Here is a 10,457-nt window from a genome sequence, read left to right on the forward strand (position 1 = left end):
AGTGTAAAAATAGCTTGCACAGTTCAAAATAAATTAATGTAGAAAGGAAAGGGAGAACCTTTTACTTCTGCAATTAAAACAAATCATTTTCAAATCGGAAAAAAAAAACATCACTGTCAGGCGTCTTTGCTTATTAACATTTTGACTTCAATTTTTCTGGATTTCTTAGAATGTGAGTGATAATAACCCTTCAGAGAAGATATATCATACAAGGCCCTGTGCACCCCAAACGGTGCCCCCAGTGAACTGACCACTGGGATCCTCTGGAGGGCTGTCCCCTGCCGCTGCGCAGGCTGCGGTGTCAGAGCAAACCACCTGAAACAAGGTGTGCCGTCCCCGGGGCCTGCGCTGTGGCGATGGGGCGCGTGTCATCAGTGTCCTCTGAACTTAAAGAGAAGTAAGGGCGTGTTGAGCGTTGAGAGTAGAAGAGGGAGACGTGCGCTCAGGGCGAGAAGCCGGCAAGCTCACGTGTAGTTTTCCCTAATGCTTCATCAGAGCGGCTACAGCTCTCACTTTGACCTTGTTCAGTTTGATGGGGTTCTCGAGGGCCTCACAACAGAGCTGAGTTCCAACCTGCGATCTCAAGACTATCCCAAGGCCGATAGGGCAATGCCTTCCTAGTCTGACGGTGACCCAGCACTTACACCAAAAAAGCAACTAGCCCTTAGAAAGGTATCTCCGTGGCCTAGAATCTTGATTTCCCAACACTTCTGCGTGAACGCCCTGCTTGGCTCAACCCTGGCTATTGTTGTAAAAACAAACATCCCTACGTTGCTGCATCCAGTGTTTATAAAGCCCCTTAGACTCATTTATAGAATATGATCTTCCACGGAAGTGAAGAAAGCAAACAGTTCAATTATAATCCATGCTGAACGGTGATAATCAAGAAAGCAGCAAGCACGCTTTCTACCATGCTCGTTGCAGTTGCTTCAGGAATCAACAATATCATGGCAACGTGTTGTCCTGCAGAGTCGTCAGGACAGAGCCAGGCTCTTTCTGAGACAGGAAAGAGTAAGTAGAATCTGCGAAGAAGACAGGAGTTGCCACTCTGGGTGGTCCACGGCTCTTGCAGCTCCGTCCTCTGTTGCCAGCACAACTCCGGCGGGAAGGGTGGAGCTTGACTGGCCTCCCTAACTGTGGGGCGGATTCCCAATTCTCTTAATCCCACAGTGGGTTCTCTGTTTAGTACACTCTTTTAGCAAAATACACACTCCAAAGCTTTAAGCTTCCCTTAGTTGCCAGGAACGGTTCTGCCATTCACAAATCTGTTCAAATCCTTTCCAAACCCATTTATGTTTTTCTTCCATTACAACCTGCTGAGGTCGTTGAGTTCCAACAAGGAACTTGCTCTATGAAACTGTAAGTCAGAGAGTGAATTTTCAAACTTTCTTTTCTAGGTAAGAAACGTTAACATATCCCAAAGCCATTTTTTTTTAAAGCAGGAAAGTGTATTTGGAAAACTTGAGGGACTTTACTCAAGGGACCTGCAAAAGAGAGTCCAGAAAGAACTGAAGGCCCCAAATTTGTAGGCTCCCTTAGCCTTATTAAAGGGGCTGTGAAATTTTAAGTCCTAAGAGTAGGCTGACAGCTTCCTTTTCCTAGAGATTGTCCTAGAGGTACTCGAAAGGCTTGTCTTCCATCAATATTTGTTAAGTCAATGACTGAACATATCTGTTTGTAATCAATGTCTGTCAAGCCTACTTACAGGTAAGTGAAAATAGTATAGTTTTCTTAGGGATTTAAATTTTTCAGCTTTTCCTCTTCTTTAAAAAATTTCCTGTTACTAATCTTAAGCTGTTTTGTCTTCTTAGCAGCTACTACCACCTGGCATTGTGTGTGGGGTTATCTGTAAGTTTGTGACCTGTCACCCCAACTAGAATGTCCATCTGTGAAGACAGTGATCTGTTCAAACACAGTCCCTGGTGCCTAAACAGTACCTGGTACATAGTATGCCCTCAGTGAGCACCTGCAGATTGGTGAGGAAATGAATTTCCATCCACATGTTATCGCCAACTCAGATGCCCCACCAGAGAAAGAAACACCAGAGAAAGGGCATCAAGGCCCTGAAAGGAGGGAAATGGACTTGGCCCAGGGGTTAGGGCATCCGTCTACCACATGGGAGGTCCGCGGTTCAAACCCCGGGCCTCCTTGACCCACGTGGAGCTGGCCCATGCCCAGTGCTGATGCACACAAGGAGTGCCCTGCCACGCAGGGGTGTCCCACACGTAGGGGAGCCCCACACGCAAGGAGTGCGCCCCATAAGGAGAGCCGCCCAGCGCGAAAGAAAGTGCAGCCTGCCCAGGAATGGCGCCACACAAACGGAGAATTGACACAGCAAGATGACGCAACAAAAAAAGACACAGATTCCCATGCTGCTGACAACAACAGAAGTGGACAAAGAAGACAACGCAGCAAATAGACACAGAGAACAGACAACTGGGGGGAGGGGGGAGTCGGGAAGAAGGGAAGAGAAATAAATAAATAAATCTTTAAAAAAAAAAGCCCCGAAAGGACCCCAGGGTCCAGTGAGGCCAACCAAGATCAGCAGGGACCAGCCGCTGAGGTCACAGAGGGCGAGCCCTACCCCCAAGGCCTGGCTAGCTTCCTTCCAAGCCCCCAGCCCAACTCCCCTTTTGCAATGTGTTCTTATTCCTGCACCTGTATCTCCAACCATTCAAGAGCTGGAAAGCATTGACATTTAAAAAAAAATTAAAATAATAATAAAAAATCTGTTCTGTTTCCTTCTCCTTTAATAACCAGGAGAGCCAAAGAAACGCCAATGTTCAGACAATCTGTTGCCATAGCAACAATAACACGCCCCATTTCTTAGGGAAGGCAAGAAACCAGTTTTCTCAGTTGATCTAGTGAAGAAATAGTCTTGTTTTTCAATACTTTAATTTGTGCAGAAAAAAAGAATCTCACCCTTAAAAAACTTAGTGGCCAATCATTATAAAGTATAATTGCCTGCATGTTTAATTTTCGCACAAAGTCTTGCTTTAGAAAAAGTGCTTTTTTTAATCAGCAAGTGGAAGGGAGCATCACCTGTATTCTGTGGCTCCTTAATGAAGAGAGGTAACCAGTTTAATTTCAATTCTATAGCTATGTTACACGTATCTAGTTCAGCCCAAAAGGAAAATGACTGACACAGACTCCCAGAATTGCAGTCAAAGTGGGTCCAATCAGAATCCAAAAATCACGGTCCTTTTCTCTATTTCAATTTGGTTTGGTCTTCCATTGATTCCAAAAATAGGGAGACTCAGCATAGATGCCCATTAGTGAGATGAGTTACAAATGGAGACAGAGTAATTGAAGGGAGGGTGAGCCTTCACAAATGCTTGGAACAATTTGGATTCTTTTCCTATAAATGCTGTTTGGGGCCAACCATGCACAAAGCTTTATTTTGGGGGATTTTTAGTAACACATCTCACACTTTCAGACATAGGCAGATTCTAATTATCTGTGGAAATTTTCAAAATATGTTTTGAAGTAGCATATGGCAAAAAAATATTAAAATTACTATTTTAAAATGAAAAGCATTGGCCTTTATAATCATGATCAAATATTTATGTTTTTGGGGTTTAGTTTTCCTTTCCTGCCCAATTTTAAACTTTATGAGGGTATGGATCATGCCTTCTTCTTTATTTTACCGAAAAGTCAAGAAATGCTTAATAACTGATAGTTTTTCTAATAGTTATTGAAGACGGAGTGTTTTATTTTCTTTGAAAAAATGTTTTTTGATAAATTATTTATCCTTGAAAAATAGTACACATTTGTTTTAGGGAAATGGAAAGTAATGAAAAATGAGAACAATGAAATAAACATGTATTATTTTACTGCCTGGAAATATTTTACACTAATAACATTTGGCGGGGGGGGGGAGGGAGATAAATAAATAAATAAATCTTTAAAAAAAAACATTTAAGTAGATTTAATTTACTTCTTTTCTCTCAGTGTATATAAAATACACTTTTTAAAAACATCAGAAACACAACATTTCCATCTTTCTTTGTATCCAGCTTCTTTCATTTGACAAAAGTTAATCATTTTCCAGTTACATACAACAGGCACAATATGAAAGCGAGGGATGAAAATAGAGTACCTTATATTTTAAATTAGAATTAATTAGCAAAATGTGCAACATTCCTTCTAAACTGTGTTTTAAAAACCACTCAGGTCTTATTAAAATCTGAGGCAATAGGGAAGCAGATGTGGCTTAAGTGATCGGGCCCCTGTCTACCATATGGGAGGTCTGGGATTCGTTTCCTGGGGCCTCCTGGTGAAGACAAGCTGGCCCGAGCAGAGAGCTGGCCCACGTGGAGTGCTGGCCCACGTGGAGTGCTGGCCCGCACAGGAGAGCTGGTGCAGCAAGATGATGCAACAAAAAGAGACACAGAAGTGAGACAATAAGAGACATAGTAGAGCAGGGAGCTGAGGTGGCGCAAGAGAATGATCACCTTTCTTCCACTCTGGAAGGTCCCCGGATAGGTTCCTGGTGCCACCTAAAGAGAAGACAAGTAGACAGAAGAAGGCACAGCGAATGGACACAGAGATTAGACAAAGGAGGGGAGCAGGATAAATAAATAAACAAATATTAAAAAAAAAAACAATCTGAGGCAATGAACAGAAGAGCCTGAAGCCCTGCTCTTAAGTACAGGAAGGGGAAGTTCTCCAGACCTTGGAGCACATTTCTAGAGTCCTAGTGCCTATTCTTCCCAACTCCATTCCAGCTTGTCCTCTCGTAAAGGAGGAGACACGGAGCTGCTGGTCCGTCACTTCCTCTCCGTCGTGAGCGGGCAGCCATCTGCTGTGACCCCAGCATGGTGGCGCCGCAGCTGCTCTGGGCCTTCTTCTGACCTGGCCAGGGCTCCGGCTGGAATCAGCGCGAGCACCGGCAGGGTGGGGGCTCTGGCTGGCCGTACTCCATCCTCCCCGTGCTCTACAGTTGTTCAGAAGTCACTTCACTTCCTGCTTCTTTGGTTGTTTACTTGTTTAATTTTTAAAGCCAAAGCTTTGATACCCTTTAAAGTAATGAAATGATTCCACCATTCCTTACCAACTATGAAAAAAATCTTCAGTTTGCAAAAGAAGGCATAGTTCATTGCATCTTTTATTTTTAAAAGAGCAATTATATGAAGTTTTCCAATACAACTGTAATTAAGAAAAAACCTAAATAGGAGTTTGTGGCTTAAAAAGGAAAGGGCAAAGTTTCCCCCTCTTAGCACTTTTATTTATTTATTTTTTTAAAGATTTATTTATTTATATTTATTTCTCTCCCCTTCCCCCCCTCCCCCACCCCCCGCAGTTGTCTGCTGTTTGTGTTCATTCACTGTGTGTTCTTCTGTGACTGCTTCTATCCTTATCAGTGGCACAGGGAATCTGTGTTTCTTTTTGTTGCATCATCTCGTTGAGTCAGCACTCCAGTGTGTGCGGTGTCATTCCTGGGCAGGCTGCACTCTCTGTTGTGCTGGGCAGCTCTCCTTACGGGGCGCACTCCTTGTGCGTGGGGCTCCCCTACGTGGGGGACACCCTTGCGTGGCACGGCACTCCTTGCGCACATCAGTACTGCACATGGGCCAGCTGCACATGGGTCGAGGAGGCCCGGGGTTTGAACCGTGGACCTCCCATGTGGTAGATGGACGCCCTAACCACTGGGCCAAGTCTGCTTCCCTCTTAACACTTTTAAATGTCATATGAATTCCACATATGAAACAGAAAATGGAAACCTTTGGTCTTCTTGTAGGCTGACCAACCGCCCAGGTTCTCCTGGGACTAAACCAGCTTAGTGGCTGTTTCAGGGGCACTAAAAGTCCCCCATCCTGGGGAAACCTTTCAGTCCAGGCAAACTGGGAAGGTGGCTACCCCACATCCCGGTCAGTCAGATAAATGTATTTACCACCCGATGCTGGCGCACCGCCTGGAGCGCAAACAATAGTTTACACAAATCGAGCTTTTGCCCACTTTGACAAGTATGACGATAGGCTGCTGTGGCCATCCTGGGAGATATTTTCAGCCCTCTACGCTTCCAATGAGAATATGTGATCTGAAAAAAATGTTTTTCAATTGTCAAAAAGGCCTTATGTTGATGTGTCAATAAAATAGCAATTTGAGACACCTGGGAAGGCTTCCTTATCCACTGCCCTTTCATTTCTGTCTGGCTCATTTTCATTGAGCCAAAGCCTGAACAATTCCAAACTTTCATGTCTCTAAGATATTATTTTTTTCAAAATATTTAGCACCGTGGTCTTTACTAATATAATATCTTCTTATAGGTTCACAGAGCTTCTTTTCTGCACCAACTCAATGCATCCAACATGAGGCTGAGGGAGAAGACTGTTTTCATAGAACAGTAATTGATAACACCTGCCATCCTTTTGCCTATCAGTAGATAACAATGTACCACCAAAAACCTCTTTTTTAATTTCTTTTCTTTTCTTTGATTAGCAGATATTGCCAACAATCTGTCCTCAAACTCTCCTTTCCTTGATCTTTTGCAGAAGCTAACACTATGCCCGTTAGTGACTACCTCTTGAGTTCATCCTGGAGTTGAAGACTACATGTCATGAAATTATCACATTGTAAATAATTAAGTTCCTTAGTATGTTGTCAGTTTGCACATATATGTAAAAATTTTGTTGGTTCCAGATGACTCTCTGAGGGTTTGAATTTTCTCTGGAATAGTAGTAGTAGTAACTCAAAATAGGATTGTGAAACATCCAGTTGTCACAGGAAGGGCCTCATATTTCATCATCTAACTGGAAGACCTTGACCAAATTACCCATCTCTTTAAGCCTCAACTTTCTCTTCTATAAAATGGAGAAACTCTTATGAGAATTAAATGACATGATGTACGAGCAGCATTTCACACAATGTCTGACCTGGGTCCAGCACTCAGTAAATACTAGACATTAGTACTGGTGTCATTAACACCAGGAGATGGAGGGTGCCAAGGAAACAGCGTTCCTCGAGCCAGTGAAGTGTCCTCTCTTCATAGAATGTCTTTCCCACTGCATGTCAATGGACGGTCCAGCCAGACTTCCAGGTACATCCCAAATGTCATTTGAAGCAAGGAATCTTCCCTGATCACCTCAACTGAATGTGAGCATTCACTTGTCCAACGCCCAGAGTACCTAACGTTTCTTTACAGTACAATATCAAAGTACTTTGAGGTACTGGTATCAAGTTCTTTGTGTTTTTATCTCCATTTGAGTAGGGGTTTAGTTTTACTCATCTTAGTATTCCCCATTCTCCAAGCTCATAATATCCAATAGGAGAGAAAAACCCATGGGCACAAACCACTAACATTCTAAGCAGTGTACATGCAGTAGTGCACGGAGGCTACCAATGACCAGAGGCACAGAGGATGAAGACTCATGGTTGCAGTGATAAAAAAAGATGGGTTGGGAAGCAGATGTGGCTCAAGTGATTGGGCTCCTGTCTACCAAATGGGAGGTACCAAATTCGATTCCCAGGACCTCCTGGTGAAGGCAGGCTGGCCTGCGCAGAGAGCTGACACAACAAGATGATGCAACAGAAAAAAGACACAGAGGAAAAGACAACGAGAGACACAACAAACCAGGGAGCTGAGGTGGCTCAAGCAATTGGGTGCCTCTCTCCCACATCAGAAGTTCCTGGGATTGGTTCCTGATGCCTCCTAAAGGGAAGATGAGAAGACAAGCAGGCACAGAAGAATGTGCAGCAAATGGACACAGAGAGCAGACAGCGAGTATAAGTGGGGGGAGGGGGGTAAATAAATTAAAATAAATCTTTAAGGAAAAAAAAGATGGATCTGGTATAAGTCACTTTTAAGTGGGCAAAAAAGGCTGAAGAGGATTTCAAAGAAGGAAGATAGAGTGCAGAAACGAATGAACCACAAAAGGCGTCAGTTTGGAGCACGGTGCGTGTGTGGCTGCGTCTGGAGGAGAACCTGGACAGTCAGATGCAGCATGACTGTCGGGAACACGGAAAGATGAGTCGAGGAGATTGAGTGTTATTTTGAAGTCAATGGAGAGGTTCCAAAGCTTTGAGAGTAGGGAATGACAGAGAAGGAATGCCGGCTGCCTGAATCACAGCCTTCCCACATTGGACTCATCGACACTCAGAAACATTTGCCAAATATTCCCACAACATCTGCCTGACATCTGTCCCTTAAAGATAGCCACCCATGTCAGAAATCAAGCCTTGAAGGATGCCAAAACCTGCAGGAAACGACAGCTCTTGTCTCTGCAATAGCGAGTAAGTACAATGTATATAGTTAAGGGCCTGAGTTTGGGAGGTAAATGGTCCTAGATTCAAATCATAGTTCTGTCAGTAACTGAAGAGTGACCTCAAGAAATTACTTAAGCACTCTTTGTCATAGTTTCCTTGCCTCTAGGATGAGGTCATTTTCATGGTGAGGGTTAAATCAGACAATGATGTAAAGTACTTTAAAAGTTGTGCTGGACACATCGAAGCTGCTCATCTGACTCAGTGACTCACTATTCCTTGATATTATCTCGCTGGGTCTCTAAATCCCTCATTATCTTGGCTCCCAACTCTTAAAACTGTCCTGTTCTCCATCCTGCAGGGCAATCTTATTACATTCCTTTCTCTGTCACCGGGGCCTCTCAGGGAAGGAGGAACCACACAAAGGACTAAAAACCAGAAGAGAAAATAATACAGGAACTATTTACAGACGTATGGACTGAGTTCAGAAAACAAGGGATGGTGAAGCATCAATGAACAGGAAATGTCTCTTTGGCATTTGATCAGTCTTCTCTGGGGTCTGGAGGCACCATTGTCTTTCTGGTTGTCCTTCCTCTCAAACAGTTATTTTCCAGTTTCACTTGCAGGCTGACTTTCTCTGTGCAGCCCTGTCTTCCTCTGTTTTCCATCCTTGACCTGTCCTCTTCTTACTCTATGCACTCTACTTGGATGACATCATCTATGTCGTCTCAACTATCATCATATGCTGGTCTCCCAAAGCTTTGCCAGCCTGAGCTCTCTCCAGAGCCACTAACTTACATTTTCCACCATGTACTGGCCATCTCCATCTGGAAATTCCTTAGGCTTCTCAAATTTAAAATATCTCAAACAGAATCATTTCCCACCCTGCTATCCTCCCTTTCCTACCCTGGGCCTGTTTCTTCTGACAGTGTCTCCCTTTTGATGAATGGCACCAGTATCATTCTTCTCCCAAGTCTGAACCATGGACAAAACCCGTCAGGACTCAATTTAGATGTCACTTCCAGGAAGCTTGCCTTGAACATCAAGAATGAGTCAAGTGAGTTCCCCTGTAGTGCCACAGTAACCTGTATAGTTCTTAGTATTTTACTTGAAATTACATCTTTATGTCCAACTCCCAAATTACTCTGCTTCTTGTGGCCAGGGACCACATTTTTAAAACATTCTCAGCATTCTGTGTCCAACATAGTGAATGTTTACAGACCTGACTCCTCCCTCACCCTCAAGCCCTATAAACCAATTAAAAACTAAATTCTGTATTTGCACTTCCTCAGTATCTCTGCTACCTACTTGCTTCCTTTCATGTCTGCTACTGCAGCTTTGGTTCAGGCATCTACTGTTTCTCACTTGCACTGTTGCTAGTAGCCTCCTAACCCATCTCATCTTGTGTCCCCCATTTTTTCCTCCATACAACTACTAAGCTGATCATTTCAAACCCCCAGCCCACAATATTATTTTGAGAACTGAGACCAGCACCATCCACATAGCTCAACTATCAGGGCTAAGAACCGGGACCACCTATGTCAACATGACTTACTATTTTTCCAAGGAAATTCTTGATCAGGAAGATCAGACTTAACCACATTATTTGATTCAGGAAATACAGGAAAAACCAATTTACTGGATAATTGATTGCTCAGTTGGGCAAAAAGTCCCTTCTCAGGACAACTGATTACTTGAGTGCGCAAATAGTTCAAATAACTATTTACTCACTAAGAGGTATTCAAGACTCTTGCATCTCTGTTTTCCTTATTCTTAACACTTTGGTATAAATGTCACCTAATCTCAATCAGATTCCCTCAGTGAGAGGGTGTTGAACCACTTAAGCCCAGACACCAGACCTCTAAGTATGTGCTCCTGACCTTGCTCTTTGGATCACTACTGCAAGATAGTGCTTTCCTTTACTTCAGCAGGTCAATACACTCCACTGTGCTTAATCGGTAGATTATTGTGGTGATCCTTCAGATAGTTGGCAGTTGGTTGGCAACTTCTTTGGTTAAAATTCTTAATGACTCCTCCATTCATAAATGAAATGGTCCCCAAACTTAACTGTCCAGCAGGATGATCCAACGAGCTTTCTAGAAATAGAGATTCCTGGAGCCCACTCCAGACTTGGTCAGAATCTCTGGGGCAGCTGGGGTGAGAGGACCAGTAGTGTGCATTATTTTTCAAAACTCTGTGACATTGAGGTATGCAGCATTACAATGAGAAGGATAAAGTCAAAGTTCTCCTCAAGA

The sequence above is a fragment of the Dasypus novemcinctus genome, chromosome 20, assembly GCF_030445035.2.
Source record: "Dasypus novemcinctus isolate mDasNov1 chromosome 20, mDasNov1.1.hap2, whole genome shotgun sequence".
Classification (NCBI taxonomy): Eukaryota; Metazoa; Chordata; class Mammalia; order Cingulata; family Dasypodidae; genus Dasypus; species Dasypus novemcinctus.